This window comes from Calliopsis andreniformis, chromosome 10 (genome assembly GCF_051401765.1).
Source record: "Calliopsis andreniformis isolate RMS-2024a chromosome 10, iyCalAndr_principal, whole genome shotgun sequence".
NCBI lineage: Eukaryota > Metazoa > Arthropoda > Insecta > Hymenoptera > Andrenidae > Calliopsis > Calliopsis andreniformis.
In genome coordinates this window covers 7,623,033-7,633,550 of record NC_135071.1, presented here as the reverse complement: position 1 = coordinate 7,633,550, position 10,518 = coordinate 7,623,033, and the positions used below count along the sequence as shown (strand labels likewise).

The following is a 10,518-nucleotide window of genomic DNA, read 5'->3' as shown; positions in this document are numbered from 1 at the left end:
GTGGAACCACAGATATTATTATTTCTAATTCATAAACCTAACACTATAAATTCATTTTTCGTCTGAATACATAGCACTTATTTAATTACACAAAAGTTACTGTGTCCCTAGATTAATGTCCCTAGCTTCGGAATATTTATTTTAATAGAATTTGTGTTGTTATTGTTCCATTTGATTGTACGTAAAACTACACGCACGTTATTGTACCTGTCATTAAATTAAATTTAATAAAAATTACAATTTATTTACACAAGCTAGGTTAAAATAGAAACCGAAAATTTAGATATATCTAATTTCACATAGTTTAGTAAAATATCTATGCTTTCAAAATTTTAATCAAAGTAACTCTAACCTATTATAAAATATCCGTGAATGATAAATTGAAACATTATTAATTTTCTATAAGCACATTTCTGGAAATAATATTTGTGTTATGAAATAGCAGCGATTCTATTGTACTATATTATTTTATAATACTGACATTATGTTAACTGAGGGTTAAATCATAAATTAGTTTCTAAACATTTTAAGACCAATAAGTGCTTTGAAGAAACCACAGTCATAAATTTGTTAAAAGATTCTTTTAAAGTAACATATTTCTGACCTATTTTACGTAAGATATATGTGTAAAAAAATACGAGAGAAAACCTACTAAAAAATACATATAACAGAATTGAAAATCTTTCCTGAATCCATAAACATTCATTTTCAAAGCGAAAACTCAGTAAAAAAATTCCAGAATTTCATTAATCTAAAGGACTCCTATGTAATACTTCAAGGGCATATTCCCAAAACCTTTATTTTACGAAGAAAGGATCAAAATCTATTTTTAAAGCAGTCAAATACGAACGATCCCTGAAATGACGGATTTCAACGCTAGAACTATCGAGTTTAATGTATATTTACTTTTAATCATAATATACCAAAATTATAAGTTTCAGAAAAAGTACACAATTTACAAAAAGAACGTCTATTAATACTTCTTTAATTTTACTTAACGTTAACTGAGAAAAAATAACGTTTTCAAAGAGCAAGATATGGAAAAAGGAACAGTCATATCCGTCACTTTGACCGATTTAATAGTTCTAATATTACGTTACAAACGAAAGGCAAAACCGATTACATCACTGATCCCCACTAACATCACTTCCTACATGCTCACAGAGGATCTTCCGTTTTCGAACAAATCGCATAAATCTCTGACAATCGTCTTCCTTGGCGATCCTTCGATCTCTGTTCCGCAGGCGATTCTAATTGGCCGTAACTCTGGCTAGAACCGGAAATAGATTTTGTAACCGGAGAACTCGCTTATGGAAATTTGCTGGCGATCGTCCTATTTTTGTCTCGTGAATCTCCTTCCAGCTCCTCCCTCTCTCCCAATCCAAGCACTGTTTCAGCTGTAACAAATTTAGCTAAGATTTTATACGTTCGCTGTCCCCGTGCATTACATATGGCGCATGGTCTATGGTGACGCGCGTTAAATTATAAGGGTAGGCTAAATCACCGATTTTATTATCTATGCATACTTAAATAATGAATTTAAGGTATTGTAAATTTTTTTCGAAATAAAGTACCTGTTCTTAGATAAAGTTCCGTCCTGTAGAGATCTTTTTAACACCCCTAGGTTGCCTGACTTTACAGCTATAGATTTTCATTTATGGGATACCCTAAAAGAAAAAGTCTATGATACAAAAATATCTACTCGATATCAATCAAATTATATATGCAGTAAATTTAATAGTAGACATATTGATCTCAGACTTATATCACGTTTTATATTTGTGTTACAACTTTTTATTGTAGTATTAATGAACTATTTGTTATATGCCTTTTTAATTTAATTTTTATCTATGTATCACACTGACCAAATTTAAACAGAAAACTGCTAATTACCTTGTATATTATTCATACATCTCAGACAGTCGTCCATTGTAAATTCCTGATCCGTTTAGCGGTCGAAAATCCGCAGAATCTTGAAGAAAAGGTAGAAATACCTTTTAACCATCAGTCGAGTAAATGGGTAGAAGTATTTGACTCGCCTAAGACACGTTAAAACGAAGAATATTTTGATATTCAATACTACACTTGTTGTGTTACTTAAAATTGTAGCTATATTAAGGTTGCTTGAAAGTTCGTAAGTGTAAAAGTGTAATCCGTAAATCTATTTCAATGCAGAAGGTTAATCATCATTAATGACCATCATCGTGATGAGTGTAGACGGTACTCACGTGCGCTTCGAGAAAAAGAGCTAACAACGTGTATACAAGGAGCACTTTTCTCTCCTTCCACTACAGCCATAGTGTGGCTGCACGCAAGAGGAAAGCCTGTAGTCCTCAGCGGGAGGCCTGGGAACGCTTCGAACGGTATTTCGCCAATTTAAATAAAGCTGGCGGCCACATGGTCACGAAGCGAGAACGAGGAGAGGCCACATGGAAAGACGTCCATGCCACAGATACGTGGAAGTAGGTCTATTTCTGGCCCTCAGCCCATGATCCCAGAGACCAACCAAATCCACGACAGGAATAACTAAAATGGTCGTGAACTGGCGATCCTGAACCTTACTGTGCACTTTTCTTCTTGGATGCAGCTTTGAAGCTTCGTGTACAGCCTTGAGAATCTTCCGAGTCGCCTCTGAGCTTGATCAGCTGTTGAAAAAGAAGATGGTACTCCCGAAGATTGGGTCCCAGGCCTTGCGATGCACCTGGGCGCAGCTCCATACTTCTTTACATTCCATACGTCAGGTTCACTATGGGAAGTAAGGAAGCACGGAACAGTCGCCTCAGGAAGACTTTAGTCTTCAGTCGAGCCTCACTTTCCAAGGACTTGAACTTGGATCTGGATACCTGCTTCGTGTTCAAGTCGATTATGTAATCCACTGAGGAGTCTCGCGGAAGAATCTCTTCCACTGGAGTCTCATAAAATGTCCTGAGCTTTCTGAAAACGTCTAGGTGTTTCACTACCTAGGTTTCACTAGGTGTACCTGGCTGGGCCACTTCCTGCCGGCTTTCAGGCGGTCCTCCATGTTGGACCTTTAATCAGAGTCCTTGGAGAGGTTGACGTTGACGATGAAAGCTCGCGAGGAGGTTCTAACGAATCCTCTTGACCGGCTGCCTGCCTCAGACTGAATGCTACCAAAGCTTTGAGCAGGCTTGCTTCAACGAGCCCTCTAAAAATGGCCGTACGGATCCCATTGGCCTCTGCACGTCATGGCCGACACCCCCCAGCATATGTAAGCTTACACTTGAGACTGCCACGAGGCTTGCTGCTTCGTGGCGCATCGCGCCAAATTTGTCTTTACCCGAAAATAGTCAGTCCCACGGCTGCCACCACATGGCGACTATTCCTGGTCCAGAATCGAGTGATAACTTACCCAGGCTCTGTCTCCCCCCCTCGGGCGTCTTCTACCCCTGCCCTGAAGCTTTCGTCTTTTCTGTGGCCGTACAAAGACGGAGGGAGCCTCTTCGCCCCCTCAAGACACTCGTTAAATGAAGAATATGAGCAGATTCGGTAGAGTTCAACCCTTTGCTCGCCAGACTCCTGAAGAATTGATGGTTTTAGAGAAGCCAGCGGAGGTTTCTATGGGGGTGGTGAGGAGGAGCCTTTTCTTCGTGTTGATCATTATCATGTGAATGAGGAAAGACGATTCTATGAGAATTTATTATATTTCTGGTGTTTGATACTCCGTAATTCTATGAAATCTATGAATTCTTTTTAACAGAAATACGTTACGGCTCATCGCCTTTTTTGATATATGAAATTGTTTTATCAAAAATAATATCATTAAACTATACTTTAAAATAATATTACTTAAATATGATCTATAATTGACACAGAAGTTACATTATGAATATTTTAAAGACAAAATTATTATTTAAGAATCGTTTGATTTAGTTTGTTAAAAAGAATACCATTTTGGAATTTCACAGGAACTGTGAGGAACAGCTTTTTCAAATTTCTGTGTTCGTTCATATGCATTTAAAAAAATCAAGCAGGTTTTTTTAAAGATAAAATATTTGTTAATAAGAAAGTAGTAGAATATTACAGAAAGCGATTAAATTTTCGGTATCAGAACTTATTTCATTCGTGAGTTTCAAACTGTATGTAATAAACAAATATAATTAATGCATTTCTCTACTCAATATTTACTACGGTTCACGCTAATTGTTCAAATATATAAGTATTCAATTAATGAACAATTACAGTTCTCAAAAATAATGTACATTAAAAAATAGTCAAACCTTCATCTACGATAATCTCCCTTACAGTTGAAAACAAATCGTGAAGTTCTATTCCAAGTGCAACATCAAAGAGTATAACTTTAATTTTATACTTTTTGGCAAAGTCAGAATGAACCACAGCTAATCTTGTGAAATACGTATAAAAATATAAAATAAGATAGGATACTATTTTTACATTTGAAACACACGTCGCTCTGAATTTTCCAAAAATAAATTTAATAATTTTCATCCCAATCAGAAAAGATTTCTTTATGTGATTTTAACAATAATCTGTAGTTTAATTTTTTATATAAAAGTAGTATTTTTTCAATGTCAGAAGAATTGGAAATATTATCATCGTGTCAATATATTTTTTTATGCATTAAAATAAAAAGTTTTTATCAGAAAGTAGAAATTAGGAAAGTGCCACTTAGTTAATTTATAATAGTTTTGATTTATTCTAGTCTCGCCCAATAAAAACACCTATATTTATAATAATTTGTCGTTTTTTAAATCTCTAATAACACTAGAGACATCAGAATCACATCAGCAAAACAAAAAAAGTCGTATTAACTCCAAATTCTCAATAATTTATATCTTAAAAACTATCAGACAAATTTGTTTAAAACACTCCATACAACTTAATAACACTATATATAAATAAAATTTTAAATTGAACTAAAATTTAAAACTGGTATATTAAATAGCCTGGACATTTAAAATAACTATTACATACACTCGTTATATGCTAGTGTTTTGCGCAACGATTCAAATTGATAACTTAACACGTACCAATGCCACAATACTCAAGATGCCAAACTTGAACAACCATTATTATTACTACTTTCACATAAACATTTTTTGTATTAAATAAGTGATATCGAGTAAATAGAACAATGCAAATTCGTCTTGAAACAAAATTGCAATACAATCTTCAGTCTATTATTTCTCAATTCTATCAGTAATAAAATTTTATTAATCCGACCGCACCGAAGATTGCAAATTGCATTGATTAAAATGAAATCACATTTCCGTTGCCCGTATCATGTATTACTTATACATAATGATATTTTAAGATAGACATTTGGCCAACTGCCACTGTTGCATTCTATGCTTATCGTCTCATCTGCAAATTCATACTTGAAATCGCCCGATATGAATGGGTAAGTCAATGTAAGTATAATTAAAATTTGCAATAGAAATGTGTTACGTAATTAAATAAGTTTAGAGAAATAATTATGAATAAGAATTTTAAGAATAACATGTAAAATAATGAAAATAATATGTAAAAAAATAAAAACTGTAAAAAATAAATAGTACAAGTTTACCTCAATATACAAAAGAAATCAACAAGATCAATGTTTGATAGAAAAGGTTTGGAATTTCCACTATCGTTATAGTATGTACACTGCTTCCTCGATATAGACTCACAATTGATAATCGAGTTTATAGGGGGTTATACAGTCCCTTGTTTAACTCACGTTTATGATAGTCCACTTTTTCTAAATAATTGAATCGGTAAGTTGAATAACAGTCAAATAACAGTACAAGTCAAAAAACCACATTTTGAAAAATTTGATCCCAACATGTAGCTTTATGCATTTTACGTATCTGGACTCCTGACAAAGAGTGTATTAAGTATTAAGTCTACTTGTATTGTGAGTTAATACACTTTAACTCTGGCGTCCAGAAATAGTTTTGAGATTATTTGAAAATAGCTAATTTTGGACTTGTATTGTTCTTCAATGATCAATTCAATTTCAAGCCACAGGAAATTAATGACGAACTTCTAACGAGAGAATACGATAATCGTTCCTCGTCGAAGGTCAAAATGGTTCCAGATTCACGTAAACAGTGAAAAATGAAGAACGAGTCGGTGCATAAATTGCCAACGGTTCTTGTCATGGTAAAAGTATCAAACGATCTCATTAATCCTTAATGCCTTTTATATAGGACATTTTTCAGGTTAAAGGGAAGTCTCTTGTCCTGTAAACAAGCTGCGCAATGTAATTCTTCGAAATAACTAAATTAATTTCATTAAACTCCATTAAACTGTGACTTTACGGCCCATGCCACGGAAATTTAATGAAACATGTAAAACCCCAAGCTAGTGGCCATTTTTATACAACTTTTTTCCTTGGTTTTTAATCGTTTCAAGCATACGGGGAGACAGTAGGTGCTTATAGAAATTATGTCGTTTTTTACTTTTCCATGAGTTTTTTAAGTTTTTGTATCGATTGAAACTAACAAAAAATTATTTAAATGCTTTATTTTTCTACATATTTTTTGAATTCAGATATAATTGTAGCTTCTAAATTTGCTTACAAAGTTGAATATTTCAGTAGTCAGTGTTTAACTATATATTAAAACACTGCCAAATCAATATTTAAATAACTAAAGCATTACTATATTTAAAATAATACCTCCATATAGTGAAATCTGAACAACGGCCGCTCAGAAGTCACGCTTAATGAATTAAATTGCTGATAAGTAAATAAAGATACCTTTGCTTCCTTAATTAAATGTTGCTTGATTGTTCGAATGCTTTAAAACCGTTCCTTGCCAAACCTTGAAATAGTTTACCTTTGATCTTGATCTACGAACTTCATTCAAAGCTTCTGTGTCTAAATGCCTATCACAATTCCCTAAATATTGTAATTATAAAATATTATAAAAATAATATTATTAAATAATTTCACGCGTAGATTATTCATAAAGATAAGCAAACTGTTTCTACACCTTACGTCGTATACTGTTGACACTTCGCAAAATTCAGAAGATACTAATAAACAAGATTCTAGAACTAGAAATTCTCTGATTCGTCAGAAGATACACTCGACACTTTGCTGCTTTCTTTGTTTATTGTTTGATATTTTTATTCGAAAAATTTTAATCAATTTTTGCGACACATAGTGACTTAATGAGAAGTGGATTTCAGCTACAATTATCTCGATCGGTATAATTACAATTCCAATCGGTGGAAGCGTTAAATAAGCCTCGCAATTGAATTGCTCGCGAGCTAGCTACCGAGATCGCTTGTCGTATTATTTATAGAACGTTATTTGCAGCAATAACGGCTCTGGCAAACGGCCAAAGTTTCTACAATGTATTGTTATAGCGCCAATTAGTTGTAGTTTTATTCGATCGTGGCGGAATCTTCTGATGTCAGGCTTTAAACATCTGTTATTTTATGAAAATAAAGAAGTGTCTTAAATTAAATCAGAAAAACAATTCAAATATTTACTTAAAGATTATTCGTCGATAGAACGAATAAATAAATTGGTATAAAAGATTATATTTCCTTATTAATCGCAAGCAACCATTACAATTTAATTTAAATAAAAATTAATTGCAAGCAAATGTTGCTATTCTTGTCCGAACTCATCTGAATATTTTAATTGTCGTTCTGTATTTATTCGATATTTAATTGCAGGAATATTCAATATGTACATGCAGGTAGTACATTGTGGGACAACCTTGATTTCTATTGAAGATTACGTATTACGTAAATTAATTGCAGTGATTGTAAATAAATATTATTCTATTATTGATCACCTGTACAAATTTAGTTAAAAATTAAAAATGAATAGAAGATTATGTACACGTATTAATTCAGTGAAGTGCAGATAAAATACTGAATTGAAAATATCAAATCAAGAATATTAATAATGAAAGAGATAGGAAATTGTGAAAATTATTAAAATCGAAGGAAAATTTATAATTACGAAAAATTATTAATATTAAATTAGTACTAAATAACTTTCTAATAATATAATCTACTAATATTATTTACACTAATAACTAGTTTCTACTACTTCGACCGTCAGTATTCCAAAATAAAATACTACATATGTTATTAATAAATAATTAATCAATTTCTGCTGCTATCATTCTTATCAATATTTCAATCCATAATCAGTTATCTTTTTACATATAATTAATATATATTAATCATTTTAATCTATGTAAGTATGTAAAAACATTTGTTCAAATATAGTTATAGGTAATATTTTTACCTGTTACTTACATACAAATGACAGTCTGAAGTATTCTTATGAACAGCAAACGTACACTGCATAAATCGTCACAAATAAAAGAGACTGACAACAACACGGGTCTGTGCAATTGTACAACTTGCGTCATCGATCAGTTCGTTGGGAAAGTTCAATAGAATTAGTTGGTTACAGTAATTGGTGCATCAACCATAGCTGTGTTAATACTTTAGACCAGAAATCTTTTAACAAAATTGAACATTATTTCAATTAACTTTTTTTTAAATGGAAAACGTATAACTATAAACATTCTTTCTTTCTTTAAATAAATAGTACATATCAATTGATTGGAGAACGCTTTTGAATAAATCAAACAATAAAATAACGATACTGCAACTGGTCTTTTTTAATTTTATTTTATTATACATATGAAATACATATAAATATTTCAATTCATGAAAAAATAGAATTGGACAAATATCTAAACAGTGTACCATTATTTTGAGGACAAATCAGAAAAATAATTTAAGGTAAAATATATTAAGAAGAAAAAAAACATTTTTCATAAAGTAAGGGAGGATCAAAATGATTTTGTTATTGATTTTTAAGTATAAGTATCCAAACACGATTTAAAAATATATTTTTCGAGTATGGTTTTACCAAGATTTTGCAGAAAAACTTATTTTACCAATTATTTTTGTCTTTTTTCGTATGCATTGTAAAAAAAACATTAAACTGCAACTCCAATGGTTAATTAAACGCTTAAATATTCATATATTATTAATTTTTTACTCGAACTTAAATCGAAAATTTTGTGCGAAAAATGAAAATCAGAAAATTGTGAGAAAATGAATATGCGTAATGTAATTACAATACATAAATCGTCTGAAATCTGATATTTACAGTAGCCCAATGCAATATTATATTTATACATATTAAAATGTAAAATTAAATATTAAATTACTATAGAAACCAGTTAAACCAAATATATTAAAAAAGAGTACTCATTGATAACCGTAACTAACATTTCCACCTTGACCTCAGAAGTATCTCATTAAAAATGTTACATGACACGCCCGACTGACCACATGTGGTACACTGTTAGTTACAACCTATAATAAGAAACATACAAGAAACTTCAGATACAAAAACAATCCCATAATTGAACTTTTATGGCTTTCAATCGAACAAAAAGTTTACTTTTTCTACTCCTCATACGAGAAATCAGTAATAAAAAAAAAAATCATTACACTCCCCCTGTCCAAGTGAAAAAGTATTGCCATAATGCACTGCCAGGGTTCAAAACAAGGCGAGCATTGCACCGACCAGTCGAAACGGTTAATGAAAAGCGACTCGAATGCTTCTCGACGGAGAGAACAGGAGGGAAAATCCTTCAGCGTCGCGACGTCTCCTCCAGATCTAAAATTACTGGCGGCTGAAGACGATGCATTCGCGGTCCGGTGAGCCGTGCGAGAACGAGCCAGTCCAGGCTTACGCCCTAGTACAGCCCCTATTTTCGGACGTCGCGCTGACGCCACAACGGAGACAACTCTTTGCAAAAGAAAGTCGACATCGCCCCTTCCACCCTCTCTCCCCACTCTCGTCCACTCACTCTCTCCCTACAAACTTCTGTGTCTCTTTTTTGCACCAAAGCCACACATACAGAAAATTTCCTTATTTCTTCTACTAAATTAGAGCGTTTTAGGTAAGTTACACGTGAGAACGTAGAATTTCGTTTAAGAGTTAGTCACTTGCCGTAGTATCTACACGTGCAGAACAGGTGCTTAGACCCCGTTTTAGTTCCCATTTTCATCCCCTAAATAACTCATGTACTTCATAAACCATACTAGACTCGAGTACTATAGGTACATTACACCGTAGAATTTTGTTTGAGAGTCAGTCACTTGCTCATGTAGAACAGATGCTACAAGTAAAGAATTATTAATACCGCATTCGAATCTAATGAAGTTGGAGTTCGAGGAAAATTTCTTACGATTCGCTAGACGAATTGAAAATCAATTCAATGCTTCTGCAATTTACAAATTCGAAAGTTTGACAACTCAAAAATGAAAGAAATTAATAATTTGCATATTAGAAGTCTACAAAATTGAGATCAGGGCGGCTGTAATTACCTCGCCCTCGAATCTAATATGAAAAATACCCTAAAATTCATTCTAGGGTTGAAGGAACTGTTCTGGTTATAGGAACACGGAGAAGCGTGTCGACTCGATGTGTATCGGGTTACGAGTTCGTTGTTGAAAATAGCTTTTACTCGCGCACTATAGTGGTAGAGACTCGAGGCAATCTTT

At 32.9% G+C, this 10,518-nt stretch overlaps 1 long non-coding RNA gene across 1 annotated transcript; it reads right to left on the bottom strand.

Annotated features, from left to right (window-relative positions):
- Positions 1-885: 885 nt before the first annotated feature.
- Positions 886-3,085, bottom strand: LOC143184585 (uncharacterized). The gene is made up of 4 exons (XR_013002784.1): positions 2,229-3,085; positions 1,894-2,039; positions 1,575-1,667; positions 886-1,397 (listed from the first exon to the last, which is right to left on the bottom strand). It is a non-coding gene; the product is annotated as an uncharacterized LOC143184585 (long non-coding RNA).
- Between the last annotated feature and the right edge of the window lie 7,433 nt (positions 3,086-10,518).